Consider the following 26,931-nt stretch of genomic DNA (forward strand, 5'->3'; position numbering starts at 1 on the left):
TGTTCAGTTCCAGGAATCACATCTTAAATGGTACATTGATAATCTAGAGTGCACCCAGAATAGGAAACCCAGCATTCTCATGATTCTGGAGAGCATCCCAATAAAGAAATATTTGAAAGTATTTTGTATTCAAATCAAAGAAGATAAAGCTAAGGAGAGAAATATAGACTATCTTCAAGCAGTTGAAGAGTTAGCAAATATTTGATGTTGTCAAATTGCTCTGTGTGTGTTTCCAGAATAAAACACTACAGCTAATGGGGGAAGTTATAGGAAAACAGGTTTGGGTCTAACAATGGAACAGCATCTTTCTAGAGTAGGAATGAGGTCACAAACATTGAACTTAATCAGCACACCCACCATTTAAAATATTTTGAAGAGGTGTTTTAAAACTGCTTAGGAATTTTATTTCCCTTCCATCTCTATAAATACATGACTCCTTAGTATCAGTGAAATAGAATAAATGTTTTTACCTTTCTCAGGCTCATGACAAAAAATCCTTAGTCAGCATTGTTTTACTGTCATGTCTTCTACCACAGACCAGTGTTTTTGCAACTAGAGGGTAATCAATCTCAAACTTTGCCACCTTAAGAGAAACTCTTGAGGTGGAGATGGATGAGGAAGAAAAGGCAGGGGAGAGTAAAAGAAACACATAAGTATTCTGTGCTGGGAGACAAGAGAGACACACAAAAAGAAGCCCCACCCTTTCCATGGACTGGCTTTGGTCTATATTTTACACACCAACTGGCTGTTGCACTCAGCGTTCTGCATTAATAGACAGTATGCTCATTCTGGTACCAATTTTTGACTGTACCAATCACTAAAATATAAAATTGTAGACCTATGGCAAAATGCAGAAAATTGTTCAACGATAGGTGCATTGGGATTAATTATACCATTGTCTATTTTTGTGTATGTTTCACATGGTCCATACTAAAAAGTTCTTATTTTTGTCTATCAGGTGTCTTCCAATTATATTCAGAAATGTTCAGGAGAAGTACTTTATCCCTTCTTCTAATTGTGCTGTTCCATGTGGAGGGAGCATCACTAGTACAACACTCCCTGCCTCGATGACATCTGGTTCCAACTTCCCCTGGGAAGGGACCTATCTGATAGGTGAGTTTGGGATAGGGAAATGGATACACAGCTCATCCCTTTCCCCTTCCCCTTTTCCAAGAAAACACAAACCTGGTCTACCCTTCATACTGTAAGTTGTGTAGGGGCAGCTCCTTTAAGAGGAGGCTGATTCAGTGCTACCTGTTGCCAAGAAAGTAAGTCTAATTCTGGGTGAATTATTTAGGAAGTCCGTTGTTGCTGCACATCTAGGCCTTGTCATTTAATCCAGATTTTATAAAGCTGACAGTTTTCTGTCAATCTACCTGAACTTTTTGTCTTTCTCAGAGAATTCAGAACTCTGCAAAGAAGAAGGATGCTTAGCCCCAGCTAAGCTCTAGCAATTTTTACCCCATGACAAGAAAGCCTTTCCACTCCTCCCCTGGCACGTTCTTCTTTATTGACCAAACTTCCTGAAAAGTTTCTTCTGAAGTGCTACATCAAGTGAGTCGCTACTCCCTTATGCTCCCTCTCTCAGAGCTCTGAGTATACCCACATTGTATCATTTATAGAATTATGTTGCCATTATCTGTTTTCACATCAGTGTTGCCAACTAGACAGTCCCTTCCAGAGAAAATAATGTCTTATTCATCTTTGTATATCAAACCCTGGCATAATGCCTGGTCCTCCGGACGCGCAGGCTCAGCGGCCATGGCTCACGGGCCCAGCCGCTCTGCGGCATGTGGGATCTTCCCAGACTGGGGCACGAACCCGTGTCCCCTGCATCGGCAGGCGGACTCTCAACCACTGCGCCACCAGGGAAGCCCAGTATTTAGTCTTTTGAGTGAGTAGTTATTAATTCTGAATAGTGGTTCCTTCTTAAGACTTCAGTCATTTTTGCTGATAAAATCTAAGTGCTCTAATGCCTGAGACAACCATCAGAAAACTCAACTGAATTTTAATTTATATGGACTTCATTAATCTATAGTCTATAGCTTCTAAAGGCAATGCATTAATTTACTGGTTCTTCAATTACTATACTGTGGGCCAGGAATCTTGAGTTTTATTTTTGGCTCTATCACTGATACAGTTTGCCTTTGAGGAAATCATTTAAGCAATTGGTGCCTCCATTGTGTATCTATAAAATACAGATAATAATTTTATTGGAAGAATGTTCTAATATCCCTTATTAACTAACACTTTCCATATAAAATCTGTATTTTCAATGTTTAGTTATAATTTCAGACCACAGACGAACCTTGGGAATTATTGAAAAGCAATTGTATTTAACAGCAAGATATATATATTTTATATTTTCACTGGTATAAACTAATTCTTTAATATTGAAAGAATCTGAATCCATAAAGTTAACTCTTCTCAATGGAGAGGTAATCATTTACATACTTTGACTAAATTAAGAAATAAAGACAAAATTTGGATATTACTAAATTTGGTGATACTTAAGGGGAAAATAGTCACATTAAAATATACGAATTTATCATTGAATGGTTAATTTAGAAGGAAAGTCTGATACAGTCTCAGAATGGAATATTATAGCTTCTTCATTGGAAAAACTCCCATTGGTACATGCATGTTTCTACAGTTTTTGCTGAGAGAGAAGGAAGATGAAGGAAAAGAGCTACTACTAAAATGACCAAGACGTCTGTAACGAAGACTGCAAGTTACCCACACAATATCCATTCCCTTCTTTTTCCTAAATAAAAAAAAAAAAAACAATTTTATTCTGAGAAGCAATATTCCTGGGTTAAAAAAATACTTCCCAGCCTCCCTTGCAGCTAGGTGTGGCCCTGAGATTGAGTTCTGACCAAAAAGATGACAACTGCTGCTGATGTGCTTTCCTGTGACAATCCCTAAAAGGCCAACAGACATCTATAACATCCCTGTTGCCCTTAGCCTTTCCCCCTTTCTCTCTATCTGGAATGTGGACATAATAACTGAATCTTCAGCAATCATTTTGTGACTCTGAAGGTGGAAGCCAGTGCTAAGGATGGCAGAGCAGTAAATTAGAATGAGCCTGGGTCCCAGGAACCTTCATAGAATCATCTTATCAGTCCCTGGGATTTCCTGAGTACTACCTACCTCAAAACTTCCTTTCTGTGAGAGAAATAAATCCTTCATTTTTTTAAGCCATTATCAGCAGGATGCTGATTGTCACATTGTCAAATGTGACTTCTAAGTGCTACAACACATCCTGCCTCAAAAGAAAGACAATCCCAGACGTACATAACTTTAAGTTTTGGGGGACGAGAAAAGCATTGTGAGATGTTTTACTGCCTTCACTTGTCAAGTTAAATTTTTAAGTCTCATACTGAGAAATGATCAGCTATCCTTAAAAACTCTGCTTGGCCCAAGGGTCATGGCCCAAGGGAAATTTCTTCCCCCTCTTTGTGACAGTCATCCAAACCAAACAGCTCTCAACCAAGTACAAAAACAAGACTCAATTAAGCTTTAAACACCTGTGACTCTAAGTATACATGACCCCTTGAGGGAGATGAAATTGGCTCCTATGGATATTGTTACCTTTTTTTTTTATCATTATAAGTATCTGTTCATAGGTGTGTTTCTCCCTAGACTGTGAGTTCCTTGAGGGCTGAGATGATCATATTAATCATTGTGTCCTGAAGGAATAGGAACTCCACAGATGGATGTTGAGTGAATGAGTGATTGAATGAGTGAATGAATGAATTCCTAGGGTCTGAAGTTCTCAGGAACAGACTCTTCAAGGTACCTAAACTCTGATATGAGGACTGGTGGGAATGAGAGCCTTCAGCAAGCATCAGGCATATCCAGAAGCCAAGAAGAACCAGTTCATCCTTCTCTCTGCTGAAAGAAGTGGGGAGTAAGATAGAGATAAGAAAGCAGAGGAGTCCCCCTCCCTCCACATTCAGGGAAGAGACATTTCATATAAAAAAGATGGTACTGATTACACCACTGGTAATCTTTTTAATATTATGACAACAGGAATTTTTGTCTCCTTTTTTGACGTAGGAAAACAATCCACACTTAGATCCCTAGGAAAAATTATAAACTTTATGAGAAGGGCTTGCAGGGTGAGCAGTCACGAAGTAGAAGGAAGCATTTCCATCAGAAGGAAAAACATGGCAGCATGAAGAGCCTGGAGCATTTAGGGAGTCTTTACTATTCCATGCTATGCCTGCATCCAAGCACAAAATTCTGCTCAAATTAGCAAGAGCAATTCTAAAATGAGTCCCCAAAGTGGCTTTTGTCTTCAAACACTTTACTCAAAAGAAATGTTTAAATAAAGTCCAATATGCAAAACAACAAAAGTGGAACTTCCCTGGTTGAAGAGGCAGGTGAGAGACACAAGGACTACCTGTTCCCCATCCGTCCATCTACTGCTATCCCCATGTTGCCCTTGGTGGAGAAAGCACAGTCTGAAAACAACTCAGGACTATTTCCTTGATCAGCCTACAAATACACCCATAGGCTATAGAAATATTCATTCCTTTACTCATTTCCCAGCAGCCGAATATCCCATTAGCCCCAAACAAGAAGCCTAAAACTTGACAACCAGAGCCTAGAGTCCAAAATGCCTCCCCTTTCCCTGCTGTGTTTTTTGCCTGCTATTCCTCAAAATGAAGCAAGAGAGTAAATTATTCTTTTACCATTTGGCTGAATGCATTCCCTTCATTTGATAGTGTACCTTACTTTTAAAAAAGTGATTTGTTAAATGGATTATGCAAAGTTTTAGCATTACTGACTAACATCTTTCCTCACATATGCTTATGTTAACTTCCCAAAACAGCCTTTGGCCATCAGAAAGACAAGGAGAGAGTCCAATTAGCTACCTTGGTCCATTCTCCTTGATCAAACAACCTATTTGGTGATTCACATTCTTTCAGTTTCTCAGGTATAAATGTGATTTAGTGGCTTCCTATCTGGACACCAGATGTTTTATTTGAAAATACTTTCTAGAATATAAATGGAATGAAAACTAATCATGTTTTTATAAATTCAAATAAGGTAGCTTGTTTCTTTGAGAAAGTCTTTGGTGACTGAGCAAGGAAAGGAGTATTTTCATCAGATGAAACTTGGGCATTGCACAAGAAAGCACTGTGTAATCTTCCCACATAGCTGTGGGCACTCCATAAATATTAAACAGCAACAGTAAAACCACCATGGTCATGACCTGCAATACCCCTGGATTCTCTTGGCCTCTCATGAACACTAACTGTCTACCTGTCTAATGGTATAATATTTGTAAGAGAAAATCTGTAAACTGTAATCGTCTAAGTCTCTACTTAGTAGGAGAGGGAAGTGTGGTTCCTGTCAAGCAAGTTTAAAAGTTCAAGTATTTGTTTCTAGATACTGATAATAAATTTAGTCACTTCTATGCTCAGTTACTTAGTAGGGATAACTTAGGGTCAAGATGTTGTTGTTAAATCAAAGTTCAATTATAAGAGATCTTGTGCATTCTTCAAGTTTACTCATTGTATGGGGGAAATCGGCAAAAATGGTCAAAGCGTACAAATTTCCAGTTATAAGACGAAAACATGCTGGGGATCTAATGTACAGCTAGTGACTATAGTTAACAATACTGTATTGTGTATTTAATACTTGGTATTTGTGGTAATTTTATATTTTAAAATTTGTTAAGGTTTCTTTGTAGTCAAATGGAAGATTCTGTATATCAAGTCTAATGACTATAATTTACGGCTTATTTTTCATCTGTATGATCTATCCAGTTCTGAAAGAGCTGCATTAAATTGTCCACTATAATTGCGTTTTGATCAAGTTCTTGCATTTCTAATAGCTTTTGCTTTGTGTGACAGCTGTTATATGTGATACATACATTTTTATTATTGTATAATCTTCATAAACTTGGGGGTTTTTCCAGTTTGAGAAATGACTGACATACAGCACTGTATAAGTTTAAGGTGTACAGCATAAATAGACTTGGTTTTTGTGTGTACAGCATAAATAAACTTGGTTTTTATCACTAAAAAAAAAAAAAACTTGCTAAGAGAGTAGACCTTAAAAGTTCTCAAAAAATTTTTGATAACTATGTGAGGTGATAAACGTGTTAACTAATCTTACTGTGGTAATTGTTTAACAGTAAGTATATACATATATTGGATCATTACGATATATAAACTTACACAGTGCTATACGTCAATTATATATCAATAAAGCTGGGGAAATTTTTGCTTATTATATTTGTTTGCTAGAGCTGCCATAACAAAGTAACACTGATTGGGTGGCTTAAATGACAAGGTTTCTCACAGTTCTAGAAGCTAGATATCTGAGTTGGAGGTGTCAGCAAGGTTGGTTTCGGCTAAGGCCAGTCTCCTTAGCTTATAGGTCATCTTCTCTCTGTGTCTTTACATGGTCTTCCCTTTGTGTTTATTTCTGTCCTGATCTTCTCTTCTTATAAGGACACCTGTCATATTGGATTCAGGCCAACACATAGGACCACATTTAAATTTAACTTCTTCTTTAAGGGCCTTATCTCCAAATAGAGTCACATTCTGAAGTATTAGGAGTTAGAATTTCAACATACGAATTTTAAGAGGACACAGTTTGGCCCATAACACTTATTTTAACTTGAAGGAGCTTCATACTCACTTACTACAAATCCTTCATTTTATATTTGAGGAAATCAGATCTAGAGAGGTAAAGTGACATGCACAAGAAGAGATTTGCCATAGGGATATAATGAGATAGGGACAGAAGAGTCCACTGTTCTTTCTCTGAAAATTTAGAGAGGGAAGAAATTGTTCCATGAAAACTTTGCTGTGTCCAGTGGAGTTGTAGTGTAAAAACCATTCCAATAGTCTTTGACCATTGTTGACGTATGGATTGGACACAGTGAAGTTTACATTAGAACGATTCACTTCCTTTTAGTCCCAGATGTAACTGCACTGACTTATGGTCTTGATTTACAAGCAAAACCGTGCGACTTCACTTACCTATCAAAGAGTGCATGCATTCTAAGTACCCTCAAGACAATCTACTGGGAGTGGGAAGAAAATATTAGAATTCCTGTATTACATTTTTCATCCTAAAGTGGGAAACAAATTAGTTTAGATGCATTAAATTTTGGATTGACACTGGTCAGGTGTCATGTGGCACTGAAGGAAGAATGGACATTTCCCAGAGAGGCACTTTAAGGTGTTGCCATGACTTACAGCTTATATCATGTCTGGTTAAATGAATTTATGGTTTATATTATCTGGTTTGAACTAAATTACCCCTCTCAAAAATGAACAAATGGCTTTAAAACATTCTTTCAAAGAAACTTCAGATTGAAGATAGCATAAATAATACAGCACAAGTAAATAAGAAGATTCCTGAGCTGACTTTTCTTCCTAGTATAAGCTCATCATTGGACACAATAAGAGGTAAAAGCAGTGATGACCTAATTGTATCTGTCGGCAGCACTGACATATTGAATCACATTCCTTTCATGCTCTTTTTAAAGGAGAAAAAAAACTTTATAAAATTTTATATGATTGATAGAAAAAACTTTTTTTAAAAATACTGCTTATTTTATTTCATCCTTTATACACTTAATTATGGTCATGTGTTCATCATGTGCAAAACACGTACATCGGATGCTATAATGTACCACATATATGTTTTGCAACATTCATAATGATGTGTAAACATATACATACTGTAAATCCTTGCTCAAACTATTTTTTGCTGTTGTACTGTATGACCTAAAATGTTTGGCCACTGGCATTTGAAATGGTGAAAAGACAAAAGAGGTGCTTTCCCACAAGCAGCTGCCCTGCCTTTCTTCTATAGCCTTCTGGTACTCAGTAGTGATTTGTACTTTGGTGCACTGTTTTTGGTTTTAGCTTTTCATTAAAGTTTAACATACATACAAAAGTTGCATAAATCACAATGACTTTTCCCAAAGTGAGCACATTCATGTCTGCAATACCCAGATGAAGAAATAGAACTCCAAGACACCAAGAGCTGCTCTCGTGCCCCCTTCTAATCACTAGCCCAGCCAAGGTTAGTAACTATCATGTGTTTACACCATAGCTTAGTTGTGCCTACTTTTGAACTATATATAAATGGAATCATGCTGTCTTTTCATTTTTGATTTGTAGGAGTTCTTTATATATTCTGGATGCAACCTCTTTGTACTGAAAATATGTATGTATTTATATGTATTAAAAAATACTCCTCTTCCACTCTGGGGCTTGGCTTGCCTTTTTACTCTTTAAATGGTGTCTTTTGATGAATAGGAGTTCTTCATTTTAGTATATTTCTAATGTATCAAAACTGTTTCTTTTATAAGTATGTCTTATTTAAGAAATTTTTGGGACTTCCCTGGTGGCACAGTGGTTAAGAATCTGCCTGCCAGTGCATACGGGTTCGATCCCTGGTCTGGGAAGATCCCTCATGCCACGGAGCAACTAAGCCCATGTGTCACAACTACTGAGCCTGCGCTCTAGAGCCCACGAGCCACAACTACTGAGCCCATGCGCCACACCTACTGAAGCCTGCATGCCTAGAGCCCATGCTCTACAACAAGAGAAGCAACCTCAATAAGAAGCACGCAACCACAGCAAAGAGTAGCCCCTGCTTGCAGCACCTAGAGAAAGCCCGTGCGCAGCAATGAAGACCCAATGAAGCAAAAACAAATAAATAATTTTTTTAACTTTTTTAAAATAAGAAATCTTTTTCTTTACATCTTTACTGGAGTATGATTGCTTTACAATGGTGTGTGAGTTTCAGATTTATAACAAAGTAAATCAGTTATACATACAGGTATGTTCACATATCTCTTCCCTCTTGCGTCTCCCTCCCTCCCACCCTCCCTATCCCACCCCTCTAGGTGGTCACAAAGCACCGACCTGATCTCCCTGTGCTTTGCCTATTTTGAGGTCATGAAAGTGTTCTCCTTTGTATTATTTTAAAGTTTTACTGTTTTGCCTTTAAATTTAGATCTGAAATCCATCTGAAATTATTTTTTGATATAAGGTAGTGGCCAAGATTCATTTATAGAGATATTCCAATTAATCAGCATTATTTATTTTAAAATGCTCTCGTTTTCCCCACTGCACTGCATTGTCACCTTTTTCATAGAACTGTGACTATTAATGTTTGGGTCTGTTTCTGAATTTTCTATTCTGTTCCATTCGTCTATTCTTAAATTTTTTATCTATCCTTGCATCAATACCACACTCTTTTATAGCTTTAAATTAGGTCTTCAATTTGGTAGATTAACATCTCCATCTTTGTTCTTCTTCAAGATTGTTTTGACTTTTTTAGATTCTTTGCATTTACATATAAATTTTAGAATTTGTGAGTTTCCATTAAAAATGCTGGAATTTCAATTGTAATCACATTGAATGTGTAGCTCAATTTGGAAAGAACTGACATCTTCACAATACTGAGTCTTCCAATCTATGGCCATGGTATATTGCTCCATTTATTTATGTCTTTAACTTCTACCAGCAATGAATCATGGTTTTTCAGTTTAAAATGTAAATTTTAATTTCACATCTTACATTAAATTTATTCTCAGATATTTGCTGTTTTCTATTGCTATTGTAATGGCATCTTTTTGAAATGTCAATTTCAAATTATTTGTTGTTGGTGTATAGAAAAGAAATCCATGTTAGCAAAAGATCTTTTCTTCAGATATCATGCCAAGTTCACTTAATTCTAATCTTTTTCTTGTAACCTGCAACCTTGCTAAATTCATTTATTAATTATAATGGCTTGTCTCTAGATTCATTTAAATTTTTGACAAGATCATGTTGTCTATAAATAATGTAGATATTTAATTTCTTCCTTTCCAATACACATGACTTATATGTATGTATGTATGTATTTGTCATTAACGTACCAACTAAGACCTTCAATTCAATATTGAATAGAAGCAGTTATGAGAGACCTCCATGTCTCATTCTCAGCCTCATGGGAAATCTTACACTATTTCATCATAATTATGATGTCCACTCACAGTGTTTTTTTATCTTTTGTAGATAGTCCTTATCAACCCAGGAAGTTCCTTTCTGTTTTCATTGTGTTAAGATTTTCATGATAGATTATAAATTTATTTGAATTTTATCATATACTTTTTGTGCATCTATTTTTATATGATGAATTACATTTTTTGAGTTTTGCTTAATATTAAAAACCCTTACATTCCTGGAATAAAGTTGTGATGTGCTACCCTACTGTCATTCTATTGGGTTCAATTAGCTAATGTTTTGGTTAGGATTTCTATATCTAAGCTGATGAAAGACATGGGTTTATAATTTTTCTTTCTTTTAATGATCTTGTCAGTTTAGAGATCAAGATTATAGATTATACCACCTCAAAAAAGAGTTAGGAAGTATTTTTTTCTATTTATATCCTCTGGAAGAGTTTAAGATTCATGCTATTTCTTGCTTCCATATTTTCAAACTCTACTTATGAAGACATCTCAGTTTTTTGTGATAAGGTTTTTAATTAACCAAATCAAATTTTTTAGCCAATATAGAGATATTCAAATGTTTTCATTTCTTCTATCAACTGTGTTAACTTGTGTTTCTGAAGAATTGGTCTTTTCTCTGAATTTTTTAATGTATTGGCATAAAATTACTTATAATACCTTCTTATTTTCTTCTTAATGTCATTTGGGTCTGCAGTAATGTCTCCTGCTTCATTCTTGACACTAGTAATTTGTGTTTTCTCTATTTTTTTCTTTGGTTGATCTTTCTAATGGTTTATCAATTTTACTAATGTTTTCAAGGAACCAACTTTTCGTTTGGTTGATTTATTATTCTGTTTTACATTCATTTTCTACTTCACTGGTTTTTGCTCTCATCTTTATTGTTTTCTTCCTCCTGCTTGGATTTGACTTGCTGTTTCTATTTTCTAGCTTATTGAGAAGGAAGCTTAAATCATGGATTTTCAGTTTTTATTATTTTCTAAAATATCATTAAAGCCTCTAAATTTTTCTCTGAGCACTCCTTTAGTCACATGTCACAAATTTTGATATATCATATCATTACCATTCAGTTCAAAATTTTAAGTTTCTTCTTTACCTATTGGTTATTTAAGAGGATATCAGTCAACTGAACAAGCAGTTGGGCATTTTCTGGCTACCTGTTTGTTATTCATTTATATCTTATTTACACTGTAGACAGAGAACATGCCCTGAATAATTTTAATCTTTTGACACTTGTTAGGGTTTGCTTTTAACCAACACATCATTGATTGTGATAAAGGTTTACTGTGCACTTGAAAAGCACAAATTTGGATGTTGCTGGATGCAGTTTCTGTATATGTCAATTAGATTAAGTCAGACAGATATTCTATATTCTTAATGATACTGACATATTTCTATGTCTCTTTTTAGCTCTATCAACATTTGCTTTATTTTTAAACGATATTATCAGGCACATACAAATGTAGGATTGCAATATATTCCTGTTCGTCTGACTCATTTATAGTTGTGAAATGTCTCTCTTAATCTCTGGTAATACTTTACTTTAAAGATTATTTTGTCTGGTATTAGAGTAACTACACCAGCTTTCCTTTTGTTGATGCTTTGTGTGTTCTCTTTAAACCATTTCTTTTACTTTAAACTCCTTACATGTAAGGTGTACCTCTTGTAATCAACATATACTTAAATTTTTGTTTTTCAGAAAATCTCACCATCTTTTACTGACAGTATTTAGTCCATTTACATTTAATGTAATTAATGAGAGAATGGATTTATACATAACATCTTACTATTTGTTTTTTACTTGACCATCTGATTTATGTTTTTTTTTCCCCTTCATTTGGATCTAATTATATGTATGTTAGATATTTTCTCTGTGTCCCACATATCTATTGCACTCTTACCCTTATTTCCATTCTTTTTCTATGTATGCTTTATTTGCGGACATATTCTATTAATGTGCCTTCTAGTTCTTTAATCTTTTTTTTTTTTTACACATCTTTATTGGAGTATAATTGCTTTACAATGATGTGTCAGTTTCTGCTTTATAACAAAATGAACCAGCTATACATATACATATATCCCCATATCTCCTCCTTCTTGTATCTCCCTCCTTCCCACCCTCCCTATCCCACCCCTCTAGGTGGTCACAAAGCACCAAGCTGATCTCCCTGTGCTATGCAGCTCCTTCCCACTAGCTATCTATTTTACATTTGGTAGTGTATATATGTCCATACCACTCTCTCACTTCGTCCCAGCATACCCTTCTTCTTCCCCGTGTCCTCAAGTCCATTCTCTACATCTGAGTCTTTATTCCTGTCCTGCCCCTAGGTTCTTCAGAACCTTATTTTTTAGATTCCATATATATGTGTTATCATACATTATCTGTTTTTCTCTTTCTGACTTACTTCACTCCACATGAGAGACTCTAGGGCCGTCCGCCTCACTACAAATAACTCAATTTCGTTTCTTTTTATGGCTGAGTAATATTCCATTGTATATATGGAATATATATACATCCATATATATATCCATTCATCTGCCGATGGACACTTAGGTTGCTTCCATGTCCTGGCTATTGTAAATAGAGCTGCAATGAACATTGTGGTACTTGACTCTTTTTGAATTATGGTTTTCTCAGGGTATATGCCCAGTAATGGGATTGCTGGGTCGTATGGTAGTTATATTTTTAGTTTTTTGGGTTTTTTTGTTTTGTTTCTTTTGCGGTACGTGGGCCTCTCACTGTTGTGGCCTCTCCCGTTGCGGAGCACAGGCTCTGGACGCACAGGCTCAGCGGCCATGGCTCACGGGCCCAGCCGCTCCACGGCACGTGGTATCTTCCTGGACCGGGGCACGAACCCGTGTCCCCTGCATCAGCAGGCGGACTCTCAACCACTGCGCCACCAGGGAAGCCCTATTTTTAGTTTTTTAAGGAACCTCCATACTGTTCTCCATAGTGGCTGTATCAATTTACATTCCCAACAACAGGGCAAGAGGGTTCCCTTTTCTCCACACCCTCTCCAGCATTTATTGTTCGTAGTTTAATCCTGTCTTGTTCTGTGTCTAGTCTATGTTAAATCCATCTATTGTGTACTTAATTTCATATATTGTATCTTTTATTTCTGAAATTTTCATTTGCTTTTTTCTACATTCCCATTCTCTGGTGAAATTTTTCCATTTTTTAACCTATATTGCTTTCTTTTTTTCTTTTCTTGAGTATGATAATTAAAGTTATTTGAAAGCCCATGTTGTTTACCTACAATGTCTAGATCACCCATAAGTCTGTTTCTACAGCCTGATTTTTCTCTTGGAGTTTTGCTATATGATTGTGTTTCTTGACATATATAATGACTTTTGTTTAAATAACAAACATGATAACCAGATGATGTTATCTTTCACCAGAGAAAGTTAATCACTTCTACTAGGTATAATGGGCTCAGGGGAAGGGTGATCCTCTTTATCCAGCTAAGGACTAAGCTGAGTCAAGGCTGTGTTGCAATTTTAGTAAGACAGTCTAGCTCTAATTTAACCTGGTTCCTACAGCAAGGCACTTTTAAAAGCAAAAGTTTTTAACTGGGAGCCCAGTGAATCTTTTGTTTCTCTAGAACCAAGAGACTCTGGGAAATCCCCCTCTGTATTTGTTAGCCTTATAGATACCTTCAGAATTTGGCATATATCTTGAAGAGAAAAGTAATCATGTATTTGAGACTCCTTGAACCAAAATTTTCAGCCAATGCCTGAAACTGACAGAATCCTTCAGAAAAAAAAAAGAGAATGAAGATTATCAGCTAAACTCTAAACGGTTCTCTCCTCTCCAGAACTGTAATCCTTCTGTTTCTCTTTGTTTCTCCATTTCTTTAATGTCTTTAAACATATGGATTTTTGTGTGTGTTTTATCCATCTTTTCTGGTTGTTCTCAGCAGGAATGCAAGTTTGACATAAACTACTCCATTCTACCCAGTGATGGGAGTCCTCAGTCTATGTCTGGGAAGTAAAGGAACCAGCAGTCTTAATTACTTGCTACCTGAAAAAGAGTTTTTAATTTGCAAGTTCCACTAAGGAGTTTTTCTTCTTTGGTTGTTTTATGAAGAAAGGATTACTTTAGGGCCAATATTCATTTTTAAAATCCTGCTTGTTTAAAGGCTGAGGGCAACATGGAATAACGAAGTTGAATAATCCTTTTGTAGTTTGAAAACTGGTCAGGCACAGGGTAGTTATAAAAAGCAACCAGTTAAATGAACATAAAGCAAGCTGGCAAGAAACCTACAGAACATGGTGACTTGTGTAATGTTCTCTTCTCACTGTCATGTAGAAACCCTCTGCTGCATTAACTAAATGTCAAATGGAGTAGTTGAGAACACTGTGGGGCTTCTTAAATATACTACACAACATCATTTGCAAACTTCCCCTGCAACAGGAACAAGTTATTCTTAAAAATTACTTTTTCATTATATATTAATTCTGATCCAAATTTCATTAGGATATGAAACTTACATAGAGTAAAATACTTATTCATATGAATATATCTTTCTCTGAGGATGTTATTTTGTAATTATTATGTATCACATTTTCAATAAGAGTATAATCTTTTCCTTCAAATGTCTGAAGATGCCCAATGAATCCTAAAATAATGTATTAAATTTTTCCTATTAACATAACTAAATTCTGTGCTTCTACTTTATTATAACTTATAACCACTAATAATAAAAATATTAATAATTTTAATATAATAATGTCTAAAGATTGTTAAATGCATACTATGGGTCAGGTCTAAGGCTTACTGCTCATATGTACCAATTCCTTGAGTCATTGCATCAGCTGTGTAAGGTAAGTATTTTTGACTTAATTTTATAGATGAGAAAACTAAGTTTAGGCTCATACACAGGTTTGTCTGATACCAAAAGTAATACTCTTAACCACAACTATATGCTGTCTCTGAGGATAAATGCTGATGTATTGATTTCCAATTTAATAGGTACCTACTTCTTGGTCAAATTTCATCAGATTGACAGACTAGTAAAGAGAGAAAAGTGCAGGTCAAGCTTTTCATTTCTATCACTGTCAGAGGCTCAAATAAATGTTGACTGCAGAGAAAAGGTTGCAGCTAAAATGAGTTTCTGGCATTATCTGAAGATCACAATTTTCTGCCCCATCTCTGTCCAGCAGGACTTAAGAAGCTGACCTTATGATTTCTTCCTACCCCTTTCTTCCCCCAAGATGGCCCTTCTGTCCCTACTTTCTTGCTTCCTCTTCAGTGCCTAGTGGACTAATCTGATCCCAGCAACCTAGAGTCTAATGAAAGGAACTGTGTTAATCCATTCAGCTGTCAAACTAGGTCTATTGGGTTGCATTATGTGATTGGTTATTGCTTGGATAAAATCATAACAACACAGAATGACCTCTACCCCGTCTTACTTCTTTTTCCCTTTCACCTAGGCTTTTAATTATTATTACCATAACTGTTAATTTTGCTGCTGCTGTTATTATTATTGTTCATGTGTCTTAATTAATGCTTTCATTGTACACCATTTAGCCAGACATGTCTACCTTACTAATATTTCCCCACCATATGCCTCTTTCTTGTTAGTCTTAATAGAGATATCAAAGACTCCAATCTCATCATAAATTAATTCTACTTCCTTTGGGATACTTAAAAGTTTTAGGTCTATTTAAAAGCATCTGCTATAAATTTCCCCTTTTTTTTCTATTCTGCAGTTTTTGTCATTTGTTAATCAAAATAATAAGAATAAAGGTATATCTTAAGTACTAATCCCCATGCCCACGTTATTTGCATGTTATTCAATTTTAATTTTTCTGGTCTTATTATCATTTTATTATTCAAAGGAATCCTTTTCTTTTTCCTCAGATTGAATCAACTAACAGTTAAAAGTATTTTTAATGATTTTAGAAATTTCCTTAGATAAATTATATATATATTAGAGTCTAGTTTCTGGAAGTAACACTTCTGAACATAACCCCTCTGAACACCAGCAGATAATACTCTAGGAAATAGGGATCAGTGTAGCCAGGCAACAATTTCAAAATCATCACATGGTCAAGCAGTAAGGTGGATATGAAAAATGCAGGCAGAGGTTCTATAGAACCTCTCTGGAGGAGATGTCTTAATATATTAGCATTACAAAAATGTCTCCAGCTCCCCAATCTTAAATGCATAATTTGTGAATAATATTATGGGTTTGCAGCTGGCAGTGAAGTGTGATATATTGTTAATGCTTTTTGCAAATGTTAGAGTGGATATCTATCAAGACTCTATTGTCTCTGATGGCTTTCATATAGCACAGTCCAAAAAACACTTCAATCTCTGGCTAAACTAGAGATTTTACTGTTCTGCAGATCATTAGAATTTTTACTAGGTCTAAATAATAAAAGATATTATTAGGGTGAATTCATAGCTATAGAATTTGCAATTTTAGGATTTTCTCTATGGATTTGGCTTGTACACTCTGGAATCTAAGCTTTTATTTGGGGGGGGGAAATGAGATAAGTTAACTTTTGGTAGCTTTCTTGGATAGGAAGGCAGCCCTGACAATAGTTAAATTCTGTGCCAGAGAGCCATGCATATCAGTTTCCAATTAATGTTCTCAATCCAAACTCATCTCAATTTTTCTCCAGTTGAAGGAGATTGGGCTATACTTAAGGTTTGTACTTATAAAGTGATTATGAAATTTTCTTCCGTCATTCAGTTTTGTGTGATATCTCTGGGCAATTTCTGATGTTGCTGCTGTAGCAACAGCATATTTGGTGCGTGTCAGAGACAGGAGCATTTTGAAATTGTGAGGGAGGAGCCATGATTTAAAATGTGCTACAAATTGCTCTCAGTGCTAGAATACAAATTCAAATATGATAGTTGATACCAATCTGCAATGTATTTTGGAGTAATCCCAATTGCTTATGAAAATCCCTTGATGGTTTAGGGATACATTTTGTCTACCAAACAGTCACTCTGACTGCATTGAGAATTCAGACACAATTTTTTAAATGCAGAAAGGATTTCAGAATAAATTAGATTTTTTTAAAACCCCAAGTGTTCAAAATAGAGTCATCTTTGCTTTAAGCATCAAGACCTTGTAAGACTTTGCATATAGGGTGGCTCTGAGAAAAATTCCATTCCTGGTAAATATGACTGGGAATGTCAACTGTGCACAACTTTAAATGATATGTGTTTGGTAGGCATTTTCGCACATGAAGAGTGAATAGCGCATTTCTCATCATTTCTTTTCACAGTGTCTTTATTGAGCAAGAACAAGTATGTTAGTATGTGCTAAACCGCCCCCCCCCACACAAATCCACTGGCAGCTGTTTCTACAATAGCCTAAAGAGCACCAGAGTGGAATGCAATGTGGTTATTGAACCAACAGAGCTATATCATATTTTGATTATTTGCTTAGACTCCAACACATCTATAATGCATTACTTGTTTAGAATTTGAGAATAAATTCATCATAAACAAATCTCGAGTTCAAGTGCCTGTATCTAAATTGAGGGAAGAAATGAACAAAGGCACAGCTAGCTGGACTAATAGCACACTGTCACCAGCAGTGGGAAGAAACATTCCCAATGGGCTTGACTTGAGCCATTATTATCTGAATGAGATGGTCAGCAAGAGGGCATTGAGGGGTGGGAAACAAAGAGACAAATTTTTTTATGGCAATGAGCATGGCCCTTACCCTTGGAAAGCCCCAAGAGAATTCCTCAACACTAATCCCCAGATCAAAGATAGACCAGGATTCACTAATGTTTTAGAGGGGTAGGAGGACAACAGACCCTTCTCATGTTGTAAGTTAAAGCCTTGTAATATTTGCTCTGGCTGCCATAACAAAATACCACAGACTGGGTGGCTTAAATGACAGAAATTTATTTTCTCACCATCCTGGAGGGTAGAAGTCTGAGATCAAGGTATCAACAAACTTGGTTTTTTCTGAGGCCCCTCTCCTTGAGTTGTAGATGACCATCTTCTCCCTGTGTCTTCACATCATCTTCCTTCTGTGTCCTAATTTCGTTTTCTTACAAGGACACCAGTCATATTGAATTAGGGCCCATCCAAATGACCTCATTTTAACCTAATTACCTCTTTAAAAGCCCTATCTTCATCAAATACAGTCATACTCTGAAGTGCTGGGGGTTAGGGTTTCGATATATGAATTTTTTTTTTCTAGGTGTTTCTTCTTTAATTCTTCTAGGTCTTTGTTAAACATTTCTCTTTTTTAAAAATTTTATTTTATTTATTTTTTATACAGCAGGTTCTTATTCGATATATGAATTTGAGGGGACACAGAATTCAGTTCATAACAAGCCTAGACATTGATACTAATTATATTTCATCTCTACTGAGTTTCCCGATTCCTCATGCTTTTGCAACATTAGTCACAAATATGTTGACATATTTGGGCACCCTCTGCTTGATATGGTAAGAACATGGTATTGAGGAAGCCAATAGAGGACTTAACACTTCTTGGTCCCACAATGGGTCTACCAGGGTCACATGTGCACTTAAGCTGTGGAGGACAGAATTATAGTTCAAGCTTGGCTGTGTGACTTGCTTTGGCCAATAAAATGTGAGTGGAAGTGAGTTGCTCCTCCTCCAAGCAGAAGCATAAGAGCCATTGCACAGCTCCACCATGTTAGCCTTTCCTTTGGCAGTGAGCCGTAAATTTTCTCAGACAGGGCACAAAACATGAGCAAAATAAGCCTTTGTTGTTATAATCTGCCTGTATTTTAGAATTGTTTGCTACCATAGTACAGTTTAGCCAAAGCTGCACGATGCATCCTGCACTCTAATCCCTGCCCCTGAGACTCCTGACCATCCATGTTACACTGTTCACCAGTTGCTAGAAACCCCACCAGCATATTCCATGCAGATCCACCTGCCCACCCTGGGTAGTGTCATAATTTCTTCCTGCCCAAATAAGACTCTAATTCCTTTTTTCCCTCAATCAGCAATCAGGAAAGCAACCTGACCAAAGTGAAACATATAAAGGTAGGTATGTGGAGAACCCTGCTACTCAGCTTCACAAATAACTTTGCTGTGGAAAACCTCTAATTTATTTTATTCTTTTAATTGATTTATTTTTTAGCGGTACGCAGGCCTCTCACTGCTGCAGCCTCTCCCGTTGCAGAGCACAGGCTCCGGACGCGCAGGCTCAGCAGCCACGGCTCATGGGCCCAGCCACTCCGCAGCATGTGGGATCCTCTCAGACCGGGGCACGAACCCGTGTCCCCTGCATCGGCAGGCAGACTCTCAACCACTGCGCCACCAGGGAAGCCCAGAAAACCTCTAATTTAAAGAAAGATGTACTAATCCAAATAAAAAGTCTCTCTAATAATGAGATTTCAAAAATGTTGTTTGAAAAAAAAAAATGTTGTTTGGGGAACAGGAAAGACATTCCAGCACCTCTAACATTGCCGTATGTACTTACTAGATATCTCTCCCTGCCACTGTTACAAAAAACTTCAAAGCATAAATGCTAGTGAGTTATAACTTGAACTGTATATCCCTATAGTTACTTACTAACAGTAGGCACTGTGCAGCACTCTTCACATGCACTATTCCGTGTAATCTATTCAAAAGCTCTACAAAATAGGTACAACGTATCATCCCCACACTACAGAGAAGACTCTGGTCATATGGCAGGTGATTGGCACAGCCCATGCTCGTTACTACTGTGCTATTTAGCAATGACATCAATGTATTCTTTACTCCCAGAATCTAAGAAAAAATAAAGCATCATTGTGAATTTTTTAGATGTGTCTTCCTTTTACATTATGGCATATAGGATAAAGGGGTTTGGGGGGGGGCAGGAATAGAGGCAGGTATTTCTCATTAGAATGACTTAGTAAGTTCAAAACCCAGAGTTGATCTAAACTTCTGCTTCAACACTTATAAATAATAGATGAGAAAGAAAAAGTAACAAAAAGAAAAATAAGCAACAAACAGGAAATATGTATCAAGGCTCAGCAAAATTGTCCTATGGATCTAAAAAGAGACAGAAACCCAAAACAATGATGGAGGGGAGTAAGGATGCTCAAACCATGACCTTTCAAACTCTGCTGGTAGCCGAGACACTTGCTTCTGCAAGATAATGGAGACTAAAATGGTTCCATGCCATGCAGAAGCCTAGAGCCAAGTTCATTTCTTGAAGCTAGAAGCTGGAGGTGGCCACTGCTCCTGAAAGGAGGGTAGGTGTCCTTTTTGTAATGCTGCTGAATAAAGCCTGAGGCTTCGGATGTTACAGAGCCTGGGGTCTGGCAAAGTAGGAGGAACCAAGCTTCCTTCTGGGTCTGTGAATGGACCAGCTAACTCCCTACAACCTGCAGAAATATTGTAGAATTAGGCACGGAACCAAGATGGCAGAGTAGAAGGACGTGCTGTCACTCCCTCTTGTGAGAACACCACACTCACAACTAGCTGCTGGACAATCATCGACAGGAAGACACTGGAACTCACCAGAAAAGATACCCCACAACTAAAGATAAAGGAGAAGCCACAATGAGACGGTAGGAGGGGAGCAATCACAGTAAACTCAAATACCATAACTGCTAGGTGGATGACTTACAAACTGGAGAACACTTATACCACAGAAGTCCACCCAATGGAGTGAAGGTTCTGAGCCCCACGTCAGGATTCCTAACCTGGGGGTCCAGCGACGGGAGGAGAAATTCCAAGAGAATCAGACTTTGAAGGCTAGTGGGATTTGATTGCAGGACTTTTGACAGCACTGGAGGAAACAGAGACTCCACTCTTGGAGGGCACACACAAAGTAGTGTGCACATCAGAACCCAGGGGAAGGAGCAGTGACCCCATAGGAGACTGAACCAGACCTACCTGCTACTGTTGGAGGGTCTCCTGCAGAGGCGGGGGGTGGCTGTGGCTCACTGTGAGGACAAGGACACAGGCAGCAGAAGTTCTGGGAAGTACTCCTTGGCGTGAGCCCTCCCACAGTCTGCCATTAGCCCCACCAAAGAGCCCAGGTAGGCTCCAGTGTTGGGTTGCCTCAGGCCAAACAACCAACAGGCAGGGAACCCAGCCCCACCCATCAGCAGTCAAGAGGATTAAAGTTTTACCGAGCTTTGCCCACCAGAGCAACAGCCAGTTCTACCCACCACCAGTCCCTCCCATCAGGAAACCTACACAAGCCTCTTAGACAGCCTCATCCACCAGATGGCAGACAAGAGAAGCAAGAAGAACTACAATCCTGCAGCCTGTGGATCAAAAACCACATACACAGAAAGATAGACAAGATGAAAAGGCAGAGGGCTAAGTACCAGATGAAGGAACAAGATAAAACCCCAGAAAAACAACTAAATGAAGTGGAGATAGGCAACCCTCCAGAAAAAGAATTCAGAATAATGATAGTGAAGATGATCAGGACCTCGGAAAAAGAATGGAGGCAAAGATCGAGAAGACGCAAGAAATGTTTAACAAAGACCTAGAAGAATTAAAGAACAAATAAACAGAGATGAACAGAATATTTCAGAATAACTGAAATGAAAACTACACTAGAAGGAATCAATGGCAGAAGAACGGATAAGTGACCTGGAAGACAGAATGGTGGAATTCACTGCTGCAGAACATAATAAACAAGAAAGAATGAAAAGAAATGAATACAGCCTAAGAAACCTCTGGGACAACAGTAAATGCAACAACATTCCCATTATAGGTGTCCCAGACGGAGAAGAGAGAGAGAAAGGACCCGAGAAAATACTTGAAGAGATTATAGTCGAAAAGTTCCCGAACACGAGAAAGGAAATAGCCACCCAAGTCCAGGAAGTACAGAGAGTCTCATACAGGATAAATGCAAGGAGAAACATGCCGAGACACATAGTAATCAAATTGGCAAAAATTAAAGACAAAGAAAAATTACTGAAAGCAACAAGGGAAAAACGACAAATAACATACAAAGGAACTCCCATAGGTTAACAGATGATTTCTCCTCAGAAACTCTGCAAGCTGGAAGCTAGTGGCATGATAAACTTAAAGTGATGAAAGGGAAGAACCTACAATCAAGATTACTCTACCCGGCAAGGATCTCATTCAGACTCGATGAAGAAATCAAACAAGCAAAAGCTAAGAGAATTCAGCACCACCAAACCCGCTCTACAGCAACTGCTAAAGGAACTTCTCGAAGTGGGAAACACAAGAGAAGAAAAGGACCTACAAAAACAAACCCAAAACAATTAAGAAAATGGTCATAGGAACATACATATCGATAATTACCTTAAACGTGAATGGATTAAATGCTCCAACCAAAAGACACAGGCTTGCTGAATGGATACAAAAACAAGACCCATGTATATGCTGTCTACAAGAGACCCACTTCAGACCTAGGGACACATACAGACTGAAAGTGAGGGGATGGAAAAAGATATTCCATGCAAATGGAAATCAAAGGAAAGCTGGAGTAGCAATACTCATATCAGATAAAATAGACTTTAAAATAAAGAATGTTATAAGACACAAGGAAGGACACTACATAATGATCAAGGGATCAATCCAAGAAGAAGATATAACAATTATAAATATATATGCACCCAACATAGAAGCACCTCGATACATAAGGCAACTACTAACAGCTATAAAAGAGGAAATTGACAGTAACACAATAATAGTGGGGGACTTTAACACCTCACTTACACCAATGGACAGATCATCCAAACAAAAAATAAATAAGGAAACAGAAGCTTTAAATGACACAACAGACCAGTTAGATTTAATTGATATTTATAGGACATTCCATCCAAAAACAACAGATTACACTTTCTTCTCAAGTGCGCACGGAACATTCTCCAGGATAGATCACATCTTGGGTCACAAATCAAGCCTCAGTAAATTTAAGAAAATTGAAATCATATCAAGCATCTTTTCTGACCACAATGCAATGAGATTAGAAATGAAATACAGGGAAAAAAAACATAAAAAACACAAACACATGGAGGCTAAATAATATGTTACTAAATAACCAAGAGATCACTGAAGAAATCAAAGAAGAAATCAAAAACTACCTAGAGACAAATGACAATGAAAACACGATGATCCAAAACCTATGGGATGCAGCAAAAGCAGTTCTAAGAGGGAAGTTTATAGCTATACAAGCCTAAGTCAAGAAACAAGAAAAATCTCAAATAAACAATCTAACCTTACACCTAAAGGAACTAGAGAAAGAAGAACAAACAAAACCCAAAGTTAGCAGAAGGAAAGAAATCATAAAGATCAGAGAGGAAATAAATGAAATAGAAACAAAGAAAACAATAGCAAAGATAAATAAAACTAAACGCTGGTTCTTTTTTTGTTTGTTTTTGTTTTTGTTTCTTGTGATATGCGGGCCTCTCACTGTTGTGGCCTACTCCCCTTGCGGAGCACAGGCTCCGGACGCGCAGGTTCAGCGGCCATGGCTCACGGGCCCAGCCGCTCCGCGGCATGTGGGATCTTTCCGGACCAGGGCACAAACCCGTGTCCCCTGCATCGGCAGGCGGACTCTCAACCTCTGCGCCACCAGGGAAGCCCAAAGCTGGTTCTTTGAGAAGATAAAATTGATAAACCATTAGCCAGACTCATCAAGAAAAAAAGGGAGAAGACTCAAATCAATAAAATTAGAAATGAAAAAGGAGAAGTTACAACAGACACCACAGAAATACAAAGCATCATAAGAGACTACCACAAGCAACTTTATGCCAATAAAATGGACAACCTGGAAGAAATGGACAAATTCTTAGAAAGGTATAACCTTCTAAGACTGAACCAGGAAGAAATAGAAAATATGAACAGACCAATCACAAGTAATGAAATTGAAACTGTGATTAAAAATCTTCCAACAAACAAAAGTTCAGGACCAGATGGCTTCACAGCTGAATTCTACCAAACATTTAGAGAAGCGCTAAGACCCATCCTTCTCAACCTCTTCCAAAAAACTGCAGAGGAAGGAACACTCCACTCCCAAAGTCGTTCTATGAGGCCACCATCACCCTGATACCAAAACCAGACAAAGATACTACAAAAAAAGAAAATTACAGACCAATATCACTGATGAATACAGATGCAAAAATCCTCAACAAAATACTAGCAAACAGAATCCAACAACACATTAAAAGGATCATACACCATGATCAAGTGGGATTTGTTGCAGGGATGCAAGGATTCTTCAATATACGCAAATCAATCAATGTGATACACCATATTAACAAATTGTAGAATAAAAACTACATGATCATGTCAATAGATGCAGAAGAAGCTTCTGACAAAATTAAACACCATTTTAGATAAAAATTCTCCAGAGAGTGGGCATAGAGGGAACCTACGTCAACATAATAAAGGCCATATATGACAAACACACAGCAAACATCATTCTCAATGGTGAAAAACTGAAAGCATTTCCTCTAGGTTCAGGAATAAGACAAGGATGTCCACTCTCGCCACTATTATTCAACATAGTTTTAGAAGTCCTAGCCATGGCAATCAGAGAAGAAACAGAAATAAAAGGAATACAAACTGGAAAAGAAGATGTACAACTGTCACTGTTTGCAGATGACATACTATACATAGAGAATCCTAAAAATGTCACCAGAAATCTACTAGAGCTAATCAATGCATTTGGTAAAGTTGCAGGATACAAAATTAATGCACAGAAATCTCCTGTATTCCTATACACTAATGATGAAAAATCTGCAAGAGAAATTAAGGAAACACTTCCATTCACCATTGCAACAGAAAGAATAAAATACCTAGGAATAAACCTACCTAGGGAGACAAAAGACCTGTATGCAGAAAACTATAAGACACTGACGAAAGAAACTAAAGATGATACCAACAGATGGAGAGATATACCGTGTTCTTGGATTGGAAGAATCAATATTGTGAAAATGACTACACTACCCAAAGCAATCTACAGATTCAATGCAATCCCTATCAAATTACCAATGGCATTTTTTATGGAACTAGAACAAAAAGTCTTAAAATTTTTGTGGAGACACAAAAGACCCCAAATAGCCAAAGCAGTGTTGAGGGAAAAAAATGGAGCTGGAGGAATCAGACTCCCTGACTTCAGACTATACTACAAAGCCACAGTAATCAAGACAATATGGTACTGGCACAAAAACAGAAACAAGATCAATGGAACAAGACAGAAAGCCCAGATATAAACCCACACACCTATGGTCAACTAATCTATGACAAGTAGGCAAGGATATACAAAGGAGAAGAGACAGTCTCTTCAATAAGTGGTGCTGGGAAAACTGGACAGCTACATGTAAAAGAATGAAATTAGGGGCTTCCCTGGTGGCGCAGTGGTTGAGAGTCCGCCTGCTAATGCAGGGGACACGGGTTCGTGCCCCGGTCCGGGAAGATCCCATATGTCACGGAGCGGCTAGGCCCGTGAGCCATGGCCGCTGAGCCTGTGCGTCCGGAGCCTGCGCTCTGCAATGGGAGAGGCGGCAACAGTGAGAGGCCCGCGTACCACAAAAAAAAAAAAAAAAAAAAAAAGGAATTAAATTAGAACACTCCCTAACACCATACACAACAATAAACTCCAAATGGATTTGAGACCTAAATGTAAGACTGGACACTATAAAACTCTTAGAGGAAAATATAGGAAGAACACTCTTTGACATAAATCACAGCAAGGTCTTTTTTGATCCACCTCCTAGAGTAATGGAAAAAAAAACAAAAATAAACAAATGGGACCTAATGAAACTTAAAAGATTTTGCAAAGCAAAGGAAAGTACAAACAAGATGAAAAGACAACCCTCAGATGGGAGAAAATATTTACAAACAAATCAACTGACAAAGGATTAATCTTCAAAATATATAAACAGCTCATGCAGCTCAATATTAAAAAAACAAACAACCCAATTCAAAAATGGACAGAAGATCTAAATAGACATTTCTCCAAAGAAGACATACAGATGGCCAAGAAGCACATGAAAAGCTGCTCAATATCACTAATTATTAGAGAAATGCAAATCAAAATTACATTGAGGTATCACCTCACACCAGTTAGAATGGGCATCATCAGAACACCTACAAACAACAAATGCTGGAGAGGGTGTGGAGAAAAGGAAACGCTCTTGCACTGTTGGTGGGAATGTAAATTGATACAGCCACTATGGAGAACAGTATGGAGGTTCCTTACAAAACTAAAAATAGAATTACCATATGATCCAGCAATCCCACTACTGGGCACATACCCAGAGAAAACCATAATTCAGAAAGACACATGCGGGCTTCCCTGGTGGCACAGTTGTTGAGAGTCTGCCTGCCAATGTAGGGGACACAGGTTCGTGCCCCGGTCCGGGAAGATCCCACATGCCACGGAGCGGCTAGGCCCGTGAGCCATGGCTGCTGAGCCTGCGCGTCCGGAGCCTGTGCTCTGCAACGGGAGAGGCTGCAACAGTGAGAGGCCTGCGTACTGCAAAAAAAAAAACAAAAACACATGCACCCCAATGTTCATTGCAGCACTATTTACAACAGCCAGGTCATTGAAGCAACCTAAATGCCCACTGACAGATGAATGGATAAAGAAGAAGTGGTACATATATACAATGGAATATTACTCAGTCATATAAAGGAATGAAACTGGGTCATTTGTTGAGATGTGGATGGATCTAGAGACTGTCATACAGAGTGAAGTAAGTCAGAAAGAGAAAAACACACATTGTATAATTTAACGCATGTGTGTGGAACCTAGAAAAATAGTACAGATGAACCGGTTTGCAGGGCAGAAGTTGAGACACAGATGTAGAGAACAAACGTATGGACACCAAGGGGGGAAAGCCGCGGAGGCGTGGGGATGGTGGTGTGATGAATTGAGCGATTGGAATTGACATGTATACGCTGCTGTGTATAAAATTGATGACTAATAAGAACCTGCTGTATAAAAAAATAAATAAAATTAAATATTTAAAAAAACTAATACTAAACTTTCTTTGGGTTA

This window comes from Grampus griseus (genome assembly GCF_964374135.1).
Source record: "Grampus griseus genome assembly, chromosome: 12".
NCBI lineage: Eukaryota > Metazoa > Chordata > Mammalia > Artiodactyla > Delphinidae > Grampus > Grampus griseus.